Source organism: Suricata suricatta, chromosome 1 (assembly GCF_006229205.1).
Source record: "Suricata suricatta isolate VVHF042 chromosome 1, meerkat_22Aug2017_6uvM2_HiC, whole genome shotgun sequence".
NCBI lineage: Eukaryota > Metazoa > Chordata > Mammalia > Carnivora > Herpestidae > Suricata > Suricata suricatta.
Window position 1 is genome coordinate 116,447,115 of NC_043700.1, and position 14,151 is coordinate 116,461,265.

Here is a 14,151-nt window from a genome sequence, read left to right on the forward strand (position 1 = left end):
TCCTACTGAGCCAGACGAAAAAAGTCAAAATGAACAAAAGATCAAACCGCATTTTGGATTATTCAGCGCTAAGCTTCCCCTCCCCAGCATTGCGGAAGCAAGTCTGCGAGCCTCTTTTGATGCTGTGTCTGCAGTTTCAGTTTCATTTTCCCCTTTCTCTAATATTCATTTGACTCTGTTACCTGGCAACCGACCTGGGTCAGTTCCCCGCCCCTAACCCTATATAAGAGTATTATTTTCTGAATAAAGGAAGAGGCTTGATCAGAAACCATGTGTTGTATCCTTACTCTCTGTGCTCCCCCTTCCTGCCCTTTCTCTCCCTCTCTCAGGAAAGAACCCGCAAAGATTTTCCACCCTGCTGGCTGGGGTGGGACTCGACAGAAGGTCCTGAATATGAGACAGGAAACCATCAAAACCTCGAGGAGAAAGTAGGAAAAAACCTCCTAGACCTCCACCGCAGCAATCTCCTCCTCAACACATCCCCAAAGGCCAGGGAAATGAAAGCAAAACTGAACTCTTGGGACCTCATCAAGATAAAATGCTTCTGCACTGCAAAGGAAACAATCAAGAAAACTAATAGGCAACTGACAGAATGGGAAAAGATAGTTGCAAATGACATATCAGATAAAGGGCTAGTATCCAAAATCTACAAGGAACTCACCAAACTTCACACCCACAAAACAAATAACCCAATGAAGAAATGGTCAGAAGACATAAACAGACACTTCCCCAAGGAGGATATCCAGATGGCCTACAGGCACATCAAAAGATGCTCAACATCACTCATTATCAGGGAAACACAAATCAAAACCACACTGAGATACCACCTCACACCAGTCAGAGTGGCTAAAATGAACAAAGCAAGAGACTATAGATGCTGGCGAGGGTGTGGAGAGACAGGCACCCTCCTACACTGTTGGTGGCAATGTAAACTGGTGTAGCCGCTCTGGAAAACAGTGTGGAGGTTCCTCAAAAAACTATCCGTAGAACTCTCCTATGACCCAGCAATAGCACTGCTAGGGATTTACCCAAGGGATACAGAAGTGCTGATGCATAGGAGCACATGTACCCCAATGTTCATAGCAGCAATGCCAACAATAGCCAAAATATGGAAAGAGCCTAAATGTCCATCACCTGATGAGTGGATCAAGAAGATGTGGTATATTTACACAATGGAGTACTACATGGCAATGAGAAAGAATGACATCTGGCCATTTGTAGGAAAGTGGATGGACCTTTAGGGTGTCATGCTAAGCGAAATAAGTCAGGCAGAGAAGGACAGATACCATATGTTTGCACTCATAGGTCTAACAGGAAAACAGGAGAAACCTAATGGAGGACCAGGGGGAGGAGAAAAGGGAAAGAGAGTTGGGGAGAGAGAAGGATGCAAAACTTGAGAGTCTATTGAACACTGAAATTGAACTGAGGGTTGAAGGGGAAAGGGAGGGGGGAAATGAGGTGGTGGTGATGGAGGAGGGCACTTCTGGGGAAGAGCACTGGGTGTTGTATGGAAACCAATTTGACAATAAACTATTTAGAAAAAATAAATTAATTTAAAAAAGAAATAAATGCTTATTATTATACGTCACACATACACAAAAAGGAAGTTAGAACTTGTCACGTGTTGCAAATCTTTTTTTCTCCAGTTAGGTGGTTGGTCGTGTTGTGTCTCTATTTGTAATATGTATTGTTGTCTTGCAGGAGTTCTTAGTTTTTGTTTAGTCATATGTATGAATCTATTTCTTAGTGACTCAGTGAAAATCTTCCTTTAAAAAGTGTCCTACTCTAAGATTGTAAAAAAGCAATCAAAAAACCCCAAAAGGTCTCATCTTAATTGTTTTGGTTTGATTTTTCATAATTAAATTAAGAAATTTTTTTTTAATGTTTATTAATTTTTGAGAGACAGAGAGAGATAAAGTGTGAGTGGGGTAGAAGCGGAGAGAGAGAGAGAGGGAGGCGCAGAATCTGAAGCAGGCTCCAGGCTCTGAGCTGTCAGCACAGAGCCCGATGCAGGGCTCAAACTCATGAACCATGAGATCAAGACCTGAGCTGATGTCAGACCCCTAACTGACTTAGCCACCCGGGCACCCCCACAATTAAATATTTACATATCTGGAATTTATTGTGAGATCTTTCTTAAATTGCTACCCTTTTGTTCCAACATCATTTATTGAATAATTTCCCCCTCAGTGACTAAAAAAGATATATTTACTATGTGGTAAATTTTTATATACTTGGGGGTTTATTTGTGAATTCTCTTGTTTCACAGATTTGTCTGTTCTTTGGCTAGTAATAACATTCCTTAATATTGAAGATTTACATGTATTAACATCTGGTAGGTATATTCCTTTCATATTAATCTTCTTTTACATAAGTATTTTGGCTCTACGCTCATACATTTATTCTTATAGGTGAACTCTAGTATTATTTTTGCAAGTCCAGAAAGAAAAAAGAAACTTATTTTAGAATTTTGTTTGAGATGACATTGGTTTAACCCATTAAGCTTTGAGAAAATTTTCATACTTATATTATTAAATCATTGTATACAAAGCATATCTCTATTTCCCAATTTTTTCCCAGTAGATCTTATACTTTTTAAAAATATTATTGCTAAGTATCTTATTTTTAGAATCTGGTTTTATTTCTTTCATTAATTTCTTTTAATCTGTATTTATTTTTGAAGTAGAAAGAGACAGAAAGTGAGTGCGGTAGAGGCCAAGTGAGAGGGAAACACAGAATCTGAAACAGGCTCCAGGCTCTGAGCTATCAGCACAAAGCCTGACATGGGGCTCAAATTTACAAACCTTGAGATCATGACTTAAGCCAGAGTTGGACACTTAACTGTCTAGGTCAACCAGGCTCCCCTCTTTCCTTTTGTTTTCTAACATATTTTTGTCCAAATGTCTATTTCTTTATTGTGTGCCAGCTATATAAGGAATGGAAATGTGAATCGGGTGTTAAAGCACAGAGTTAAGACAAACAACTTCAGGTTCTTGGCTGTATTTGGTTTTCTTTTTGTCTAGATCTTCTGCTGTTTGCCACCTATTCATCCTAAAACAGAATAGTCTTCTCTTATCATTCAATTAATCTGTACCTCAGGATCTTTCTGAGTTAGCCAGCTCCCTACTGTTCACTTAAACACTTTGAGATTTGTAAAAAAAAAAAAAAAAGGGGGGGGTATTATAAATCTATACACTATTTTCTTGTTTTAAAAATTTTCTTAACATTTTGACTCATGTTGATATTTAAAAAGTAAATTTATCAACTATGTTTTCCTACTCAGTTATTACATTCCCATTAAAAAAATAGAACTATGGTCTAAGTTTCGCAATATATGTGGCTTATACCTAAAGACGTAAGAATAGAAGGAGGCTTTAAAACTCTAAAAGTAAATACAGCTGAAAACCACAACTGAGTTCATCAGCTTGACATATCCCTTTCTCAAATTCACAGAAACACCAGTGTCTATCTACTGTGGTCTTCCCATAACAAACTGTGCACAATGGTCAGTTTAGCTTTCAGAAAGAAATGAGAACCAAAAAACTGTCAAGTCCTTTAACACCAGAGGTGTTCTGCTTTTGTAACTGGTATCTCAACTGAGTACCTGGTCTACACAGTCTCAGGAACACCTATCCACTGCTACAATGATATCCTTTCTTGGCCACTTCTCTCAGCTCTCTACAGGTATAACATAGTTAATTGTTAAACTTATGCTTGTACACTTTCAGCCATTGATCCCCAAAGGATCAACGCTAGGCCAATACTGGAGGCTACAGGAGTACTTTCATGCACCCCATGTGCTTATTTCAGACACCTAGGTCTTGAGTTGGCTGGGTCTTATCAAATCACTGAGGGAGAGTTCTACTTCAAAGCCCTCTGGGCTACTTTCTAATGAAAAATCTTGGACTAAACCACCTCATTATCTGTCAGAAATTTTCTAACAATGTTAAACCTCAAAAAGAAAGTTGTTCACATATTGACTCATTTTTTCCCAAATGGCATCTCCATCAGTATGCAAATTTCCCCATACCTTCCTCTAAAAGCAAGCTCTGTATACTAAGAAGTTTTTACGAAAAACATGAGGTTGTGAGACTTGCCCGCATGAGAACGGGTGCCTGACCATCTTACATAATGGAGAGCAAAACAGACATCTCCAAGGGCACTTGCTACAAACAACTAAACCAAGAAATGTTGCCAGTTTGTCATTCAATATTTTTTTATTTTTGTAAGTTTATTTATTTATTTTGAGAGAGAAGAAAGCACATGCAGGGAAGGGGCAGAAAGAAAGAATTTCAAGCAGGCTCTGCCTTGACAGTGCAGAATCCCAAAATGGGGCTCAAATTCACAAACCTTGAGATCATGACCTGAGCTGGAATCAAGAGTAGGCCGCTTAACTGACTGAACCACCCAGCCACTGTTTTAAATTCAGCCCCACCTGGAACCTTATTGCATATACAGGCTATCAAAAGCCAAAGCAGGCCAGAAGAAGGTATAAGTTTTGAGAGAGAGAAATAGGAAAGTGTGGAAGCCATTGCCTAGAATTTTCAGTGCTTTCAGTTTGTCTTTATGGTGTGTGGGTGGATCAGCCAGGTGTAAAAGACTAGAGACAGAAGGGACACTATATAAATGTAATGAGTCTAGTATGCAAGTTGTTAAAACAGTCCACATAACCTCTGTTATGCTTAGAATACAAATGCCACATCTTTTCAATGTTAGCAGAATTCTATTCTATCCCCATACGTTGCTTTAGGCATCTTATTTGCCAACACATTTGGACATCAGATAGGTATAAATTAAAGTATATAATTTATAGTGCATAAAAATCACAGAAATGCTTATTGATTCCTAAATTAGGATAATATATTTTAGCTGGTGCAGTTTTTATCAATAAATCTTAATTGAATTTTCAATTTAGAGCCTGCAGGGAAAATGTGCTCTAGTTTTCTCTTTAGGTTTCCAGAAACATTGAGCTCAAACATTGTGAATGTTCCCTGACCAAATGTAACTGGATTGCTTTGCAACAAAGATGAATCAATTTTCTTAATTTGTTCAAATGAAAATCATTCACATATTCTAGGTCTAAGGTTTTCAACTATTCTGTAAAAGTAATTAGATTTCTTGTAAAATACATTCCAACAGTAGAATATTACTGAATATTAATCTTCTCCTTTTAAGCAGATTCTCAAATTTCAGCACTATTTTCAGTGCAAACACATATGAAACTTTTTACTTCTGGGATAAACACAGAGATTGCTTGATATATTAAAAAGACTATTCCCTTTAGGGAACTTTGCCAAAATATCTGTGGAAAATAAATAATCTATGCCAGATACATTAATGGCATAGAAAGTCATGGGAATCATCCCAAAATTTAAAAAATACAATTCCATGCTCAAGCACTTTGACTTGAAGAAAACAATGATTGGGGCATTCACTTTGGAATTTTAGTTTCAAATGCCTCTATTATTCTGAAATGTTCAAAGTCATCATATACTGTTTTCTTGGGATTGGGTTCCCTCAAAAGCCGACCCTGAAACAATGGCTTTGGTATAGATTGTGTATCTGGGAGATGATCCTAAGTGGCAGGCAAATTAAAGGAGCCCAATTATGTTACAATATTTTATTTTGTTTAATTATATACCAATCCTGAGGTAGCTGCATCATCCATTACTCCTAATTTTAAGCACCTGAGGCGAAATCTCTTTAGCTAATTAAGCTGAGAAAGGAGTTTATTACAAGGATATTGGTTGGCTTACAGAATTGTTAGAAGGCCTAGAGAACTGGACTTTCAACTTTAAAAATTCTAGAAACAGTTCTGAACACCATATGGTACAGTTGGACTAAAGAGGAAACCGCTGCTTCTCTTGCTGTCCTGCAGAGCATTAGGGAAGGTGCTGCCAATTCCCATCTCCTCTCCAAGCCCCCATGCCCCTTCTCTGCCAGGAAATCGACCAACAAACCACTGAGAAACTGCATACACTATTGCTACTACCTTCAAAAGAAGCAGCAAAAATGGATTTAGACTGGAGACTCCTACTTGTTGCTCACTTACTGGTGCAAAATTCTGGTGCATGTAAGTCTGAATGGAGAAGCCAAGCCATGGTCATAGCCTAAGGCCTAGATGTAAGAGAGGCTGGGAATTTAGTTTTCTTTCTTTTTTTTTCTTGAGGGAGAGAGAGTACAAGTGAGTGAGGGTCAGAGAGAGAGAGAAAAGGAGAATCTCAGAAAGAGCAGAGAGAGAGAGAGAGAGAGAGAGAAGTGGGGTTCACTCGAAGTGGGACTCAAACTCACAAACCATGAAAACATGACCTGAGCCAAAGTCAGATGCCTAAATGGCTGAGCCATCCAGGTGCCCTAGAGAATTTAGTTTTCTGCATTCTACCTTGTAGAAGCAGGACTCTTAAGATTGGGAATATTCCACTAAAAATAGTTTTTTTTTTTCTACATTTATTCATTTTTGAGAGATGGAGAGAGACAGAGCATGAGTAGGGGAGGGGCACAGAGAGAGAGGGAGACACAGACTCTGAAGCAGGCTCCGGGCTCTGAGCTGTCAGCCCAGAGCCTGACACAGGGCTTGAACTCACAAACTGTGAGGTCATGACTTGAGCTGAAGTTGGATGCTTAACTGATTGGCCACCCAGGCCCCCTGGGAATATTCCATTATAATAAAGATATTTTCAAATGTGCTGGCTTGGAAACATGACAAATATCTATCTCAATATAGTAAGCAACTTTATTTTCCCTGTGAGGAAACTAAAAATCAGGAAATTTCAGTAACATGTCAAATGATATGCAGCCAGGAGGGTAGAGTCAAACTCTAAATTCAGGTTTGTCTAGCTCTAAATCCCAGGCCTTTATTCAATGTATTTTTGGGGTCCAAACTGAAAACATACAGACAAGTACAGCCTCACACATAGAATTTCTTAATAAGAAGAGTTCTACTGTTGTTAAAGAGTGTTCAGGTATGTAGTGGCCATCTGTTGTGGTTGTTTGTTTGTTTGTCTGTTTTTGTCTAACCACCATCCCTCCTCTCTTCTTCTGGTTATGCAACACTTCTTTTGGAGAGCCGTTCTTCTCCAAAGCCCTATGAACCCAAATGGACCATGTTTACAACATTTTCATTCCATCCCTCAGAAGGAATGGGTATGCAAATTAGGCTGACTAATCCTTGACATCCCTTTGCTCATGATGTTTGATTTAGAGATGTACATATTCCCTAAACTGAGCCAATTAGAGTTCTCCCTAGGATTTTTCTCCTAGAATTGGTGACCAAGACACCCTCTGTGGTTGGCTGAATAATGTCCCTCCAAAGATGTTGACATTTAAAACTCTAAAACCTGTGAATATGTTACATAGTAAAAGAGATTGTAAAGACATGATTAAGTTAATATTTTGAAATGAGCAGATTATCCTGGATTATCTGGATATTTAATTTTGGGTGGGCTTCATGTAATCACAAGAGTCCTTTTAAGAGGCTGCAGGAGAACAGAGTGAGGAGAAAGCAAAACAACCATATAGGCAGAAAGTAAAGTGACATGGCCACAAACCAGGAATGCTGGAAGCTTCTAAAAACTGGAGAAAGCAAGTATATTAGTCTGGGTTCTCCAGAGAAACAGAAAAAAAAAAGCATTAAGAAATTTATTATAAGGTATTGGCTCATGTGGTTATGGAGGCTGAGAAGTCCCAAGATCTTTAGTCAGCAAGCTAGACAGACCTAGGAGAACAACGGTGAAGTTCTAGTTTGAGTTTGAGTCTGAAAGCAGATAACTGAGGTCCCATATCCAAGACAAGCAGAGAGAGCGAATTCTTCCTTTCTCTGCCCCATTTGTTCTTTCTAGATCATTCATGAATTGGATGAGCCTCCCTCCCCCCACAATCTGCTTTACTTAGCCTACAGATTCAAATGTTAGTCTCACCCCAAAACACCCTCATAGACACAACCAGAATAATATTTAAACCAAATATCTGGACACCAGGTGGCCCAGTCAAGTTGACACATAAAATTAAGCATCATAGCAAGGAACAGATTCTATCCTGGAACTTCTGGAGAGAATGATTCCTGTCCCTACCTTGATTTTAGCCCTGCGAGACTTATTTTAAACTTCTGACTTTCAGAACCCTATGAGACTAAATCTTGCATTGCTTGAAGCCATTAAGTTTGTGGTAATTTGTTAGAGCAGAAAGAAAACCAATATACATATTTTTTTCCAGAGAGATAAGAGAAATAGAGGAAGAGACATACAGAGCTCAATGAGGATGATAGTGATAAAGATTGTGATGATGCAGTTTGAAACCCTTGATTTGTGTCTAAGCCGCGCTATTCCTGTGCATTGCAGTTATTTGCTTACACATTTGTTTTGAGGACCAAATAATTTGTATTGTTTCTGCTACCTAAAGCTGAAAGACTCTTAAGAATACATGGGGGGGGGGGGAAGAATACATTGTAGCTATCTCATTTTTAAATTTCTAACTTGTAAAATATGAAAAATGAGAGCATAGAGTAAACAAGTTTCTTCTCTTCCATGCACCCAGGTAAAGTGGATTTCTTTTTTTTTTAATTTTTAAAAAATGTTTTATTTAATTTTGAGACAGAGAGAGACAGAGCATGAGCAGGGAGGGGCAGAGAGAGGGAGACATAGAATCTGAAGCAGGCTCCAGGCTCTGAGCTAGCTGTCAGCACAGAGCCTGACGTGGGGCTCAAACCCACGAATGTGAGATCATGACCTGAGCCGAAGTCGGATGCTTAACCAACTGAGCCACCCAGGCGCCCCTAAAGTGGATTTCTTGAAGAAAGAAATCTTCTTCAAGAAAGATTTTTTAATGTTTCTTGAACACTCAAATTTTTTTGAATGCATTAGTGCACTTTAGCACATTCAAGTGGAGACAGTTTTAGAGGTTAAAAAAAATGTTCAAAAAAATCTCTAAAGGCAAAAGGAAGTAAATATTTCAGTTAGTTCTGAAGTTAGTATCTTTGGATAAATAGCAAGTATTTATCTTTTCAATCATTAAAATTTGTTGGTTTCAAGAGTGAAGCTGTCATCTTGACCAAATACAAATTTTGTTCTTGCTTTAGGAGAATTAATTCCCCAGGAGAATTCCATCCACATGAAATTTTTTTATTTAAAAATTTTTTTTGATTAAATAGATTATTAGCAAGTTGGTTTCCATATAACACCCAGTGCTCTTCCCCAAAAGTGCCCCTCTCCTTGACAATCACCCTCTTCTCCTTTCCCCACTCCCTCTTCTGCCCTCAGTTTGTTTTCAGTCATAGGTCTAACAGGAGAAACCTAACAGGGGACCATGGGAAGAGGAAAGCAGGAGCAGGGAGAGGGAGTGAGGCAAACCATGAGAAACTCTTGAATACTGAACAAATGAAATTTTAATAGGAGCAGTAACTAACTCTTTTGACAGTATGATTGATTGGGGCCCAACACCTGATAAATATAGTATATAACTTTGCATGAATGAATAACACTTTCTTCTAGTTTGGAAGGCATATATTACAATTACCTCCATTACATATACAAAGGTAATTAAAGGAAGGAACATGGTCATTCATATGCTTTGACAAAAAGATGGTCATTCTATGTAGGAAGCTCATCTTTATTTTCATTTTAGGGGGCAACATAGGAAAAAAGAAAGATTCAAAGTATGATTAGTTTTGGTAATCAAAGGGGTGAAAAACATTGCTACTAAATTCCCCTGGCATTTGGACATAGGTAAAATGTGTTTTAAGCTTGAATCCAACCGTGGTTTGAATGTTCATACCAATTTTATCTTTATGTAATTTAATTGGTCTGAAGTTATATACCTTTCCATATTCATGTATAGTTTATTATATCCCTGACACTGTGCTAAGCACTTTATACACACTATTTCATTTCAGTATAATAGCAACCCAATGGGACCAGTACCACTATTATTTTTACTTCATTAATAAGAGAAATGAGGCTTTGAGAAATTAAGCATGTTTCCCAAAGTCACACAAATAGTAAGTGGAAGAGTCAGGATACAAATTTGGCATTCAGATTTTGTAACATGTGGTCTTACTTTAGAATGTATTTTCTCTTTTTTAAGTTTATAAATTTTGAGAAAGTGTGTGTGTGTGTGTGTGTGTGTGTGTGTGTGTGTGTGCACAAGTGGGGAAGGGGCTGAGAGAGAGGGAACGAAAATCCCAAGTAGACTCTATAATGCATAGAGCCCAATATAGGGCTTGATCCCACAAACTGTGAGATCATGACCTGAGCTGGAATCAAGAGGTGAATATGTAGCTGACTGAGCCACACAGGAGCCCCAAGAGCCTAGTCTCTAAACCAGTAATACCAGATTAACTCTAGCTTGAATTTTTTCATGTTGGCTTTGTTTCATTTATCATTCTGGTGGTTGTGTCTTGTTCCAGATTCATAAATCTTTATGGAAATACATGATAACAGTTTTCCTATGGGCCTACTAAAATGCTAGCTTTGTTAATTTAGAATCACACAAAAAATGATTATAGAGGAGCTAACATTCAGAAGAAAAGATTTTTCACAGAATAACTGAAAAAAAGGGATTGATGTTTGTGTGTGTAGGCCTCATTTCTTTGTCTTTTTCCTACTCCGTTCCTGGCATTTGCTGATTTCTAGTGTGTACTCTGTAGTTTCAGTCCGTGTTTGATTCCATTCCATGGAAATAAAAAGTATGTTGTACATACTGCCCAAGAATTGTCTTGCAAGTTAAGGCTTTCCCCTTTACTATAAGACTATAAATAAAAACTTATTTTATCCTTCAAAAAAAAAAAAGGGATTGATGTTTTTTGCTTGGACTCCTAAACTATTTTTGTATATAATTAATTGATATTGCTTTTAAACAGTTATTTATTTACTTCTTTTATCTTAACTATCGAGGTTTTCCATAGTTATGATCTTAGACTTGTTCACTTATTCTGCATATAGAACTCTACCCAGGCCCAACACCTGATTGCAGGCCCAACACCTGATAAATGTAGCATATAGTTTTGCATGGATCATAATTTTAACCACACATTTATATCAATAACCCAAAGCTCTTTTCCCAAATCCACTTGCTTAGTAGTTATCTCTGTTTAACAGGTCCACAAACACCTTAAACATAAAGCAGAATTTGTTATCTTTTCTTTTTGACTACATTCCTTTCCATTGTGACCCCCTCAATCCTGTTTTACCTTCTGTGCCCTGTTCAGTTAATGATACTGTTACTCATCATCTAAGCATGCTTGGTTTCTTTTTGTCTCTTCTGTATCTTTTTTTACATATCTGATCACTAAATTCTAGTAATTTTACCTTTTCAATATCCTTTTTGTCTCTTTGCCTTTATCTCAAGTTGAAGAGAGTTCAATCCTTTAGACTGTTATTATCTTCCTACTAGTCTTTCTTCTTAATTTTTTTCTTATTCACAGACATAATCCACAGAGACAGATCTAGAGGATTTTTACTTTTGTCTATGTGGACCACTTGATATCATAGTTACCTTCTTTCAAACAACAACTTTAACATAGCTAAATAAAGTAAAACATTAGTTTTAAGGCATCTAGGAAAAGAAACCCTGAACCAGGATTTTGGAAAAAGAGGCATATAAATTGAGATGGCCCAAACAGTCTATGCTGCTTATCCCCTCCAGGCATGTACCAATTGTGACTGGTGTACAATAGTGGGATTAGATATCAGATAGAAAGCAGTGGCCAAGAGGTTGATTAACTGCACAGGATTTCATGTCTCATACTGTCGGGGAGATAAAATTTTGAGTTCAGAGACCATAAGAAAAGAGGATTTGGTAAACACTCTAGACACTCAGTTGAGGTCCACTATAGCAGTACAAATAAAATATATAAAGCTATCATAAAGACTACAACTCAGCTTTGAATTGATATAGTCCCAGAGTGTGATCAGGTGATTTATTCCTATTCTAACTTTCAAAAATAAATACATAAACTAAAAAGTAAGTTTTCTTGGGAGAAAGAAAGCATCATCCAGAGATTCAAGTTATCACTACAAATTTTTATTACACAATGTCCAGTGTTTTGTGGAAATTTACAGATGAGACCACAAAATGAGAGAAAAAACAGATAAAAGAAATAAATTCATAGAGATCCAAATATTGTTTTTATTGCACATGAAATTTAGAATAAATGTCAATATGTTAAAAAAAAGATGAAAGAAATTTCAACAGAAATTTTGACAAATTTTTTGAAAATTAAAAACTTGGAGGAGCCAAGATGGTGGAGAAGAAGGGAGCTCTGTAAACTTCATCCGCCTCATCTACCAAATTGAGAAGGACATTAGTCTTATCTGTGAGAATGGAAGGAGAAAATACAGACTCCAGAAAGAAGACAACCTCAAAGATGCCTGAGTGAGTGAGTGTGAACTGGGGAGAATGGAAAATGGGCCAGCCAAGAAAGGCAGGGGAGGTGGGAGCCCCAGCCCAACACAGGGAAAGCACACAGAGCCCCTGAGAGACAAAGGGAAGAGAAAGAGAAACTGAACATGCTCATAATACTGTCTCTAGAGAAGAGATAAAGAACGTTTAATGCTGCACAGAGAAAAACTCTCACTCCATATGTAAGCACTAGGCAGCACAAATCGTGAACCCCAGTGCTACCAGGAAAAAATAGCCACCACCCCGATGCGAGCCCAGCAGGGAGTTGGCGGTGGTGGCAGCTGCAGAGGGGGTGCGCACTTCCTCTGTGGCTGCTGGAGCCCGTAACCTCATTTCTGGCAGTGCACTGTGCCTCAGGCAGCAGCAGCAGGAATCCAGGCTTGCGCCAAGAGAAACTGCTCCCTCCCCCTATGAGATCTAGGCTAAGAAGACAACCACCAAAGTGAGTACATCTCATCTGTGGTAGCATAAAAGTGCATAGACTAGGATTTTGAAGCAAGGAGGGCCTGGAAATGCAGCTTGGGTCAGCCATGGCACAGGAAGATCAGACTCATAAGAGTGGCTTGCAGTGCCTAGTTCCAGCGGAGCTTGGAGTGCCGCTATTCTACTTTCTGTAACCACCAAGGCAGGGCCTCTGAGAGTAGCCTGTGACCTACCTACACCAAATCATGCCTCTCTGCTAGGGAGAGCTGCTGCTTTTTTTGTACTTATTTTTTTTACTATAACCTTTATTACTCTTTAAAATTTTTTAAATTTTTACTCCTTATTTTCCCTTTCCTTTCTCCCTCTTTTTTTTCTCTTGCCATCCAGATATGTCCTCACTTACCTCATCCATATCTCTTCCCTTGACTGGTTATACACTTTTAGACTGTCCATTGTCCTTTGTTGTCTCTGCCCCCCTTTATTTTCTTCTTATCTTCTTTTCTTGTCTTTCCTATTCCTTCATTTTCTTTTCTTCCTTTCCCCATTTGAATTTGTTTGTTTGTTTGGTTTGTCTGTGAGTTTGCATGCTTCTATTCCCTATGAGTTTGTCTGTCTGTTTTTCTTTTCAGGGCTACCCCAAGAAACAAGCCAAAGTACGCATGATGGAGAGTCCCAAATATTGCTGAGTAGGGTAATAAAATAATCAAAGACACAACAAGAGAAAGTGAGAGACACCATTAAAAAAACATTTCCTGAAATGACAGACCCTCAACAGTCAATAAGCCTCCTTTAACAGAGCATTACTAACAGGTGCACAGTGCACAACGAGCTTTTAAAACTGACAAGAGACAGAAAACTAGCAAAAATGACAAAATGAAAGGACTCTCTCCTAAAGAAACTCCAGGAAGAAGTCACAGCCACAGAACTGCTCAAAACTGATCTAAACAACATAACTGAACAAGAATTTAGAACAATTGTCATAAAATTAATCGCTGGGCTTGAAAAAAGCATCAGAGAAGCTACTGATACAATGACTAGGAACTTCCAAAGTAGGTGTGATGAGTTAAAAAAGGCTATAAATAAGGTGAATAATAAAATGGAGGCAGCCACCTCATGGATTGAAGAGGCAAAGAGAAGAATTGGTGAATTAGAAGACACACTTAGAGCAAAAGAGAAAGCCAGAAAAAAAAGAGAGAAATTGATCCAGGAGCAGGAAAGGAGAATTCGAGACCTGAGTGATACAATCAAACAGAACAACATCCGTATCATAGGAATTCATAAAAAGGGAGAAACAGAGAGAGGTCCTGAAGGGGTAGTAGACCAAATTATAACTGA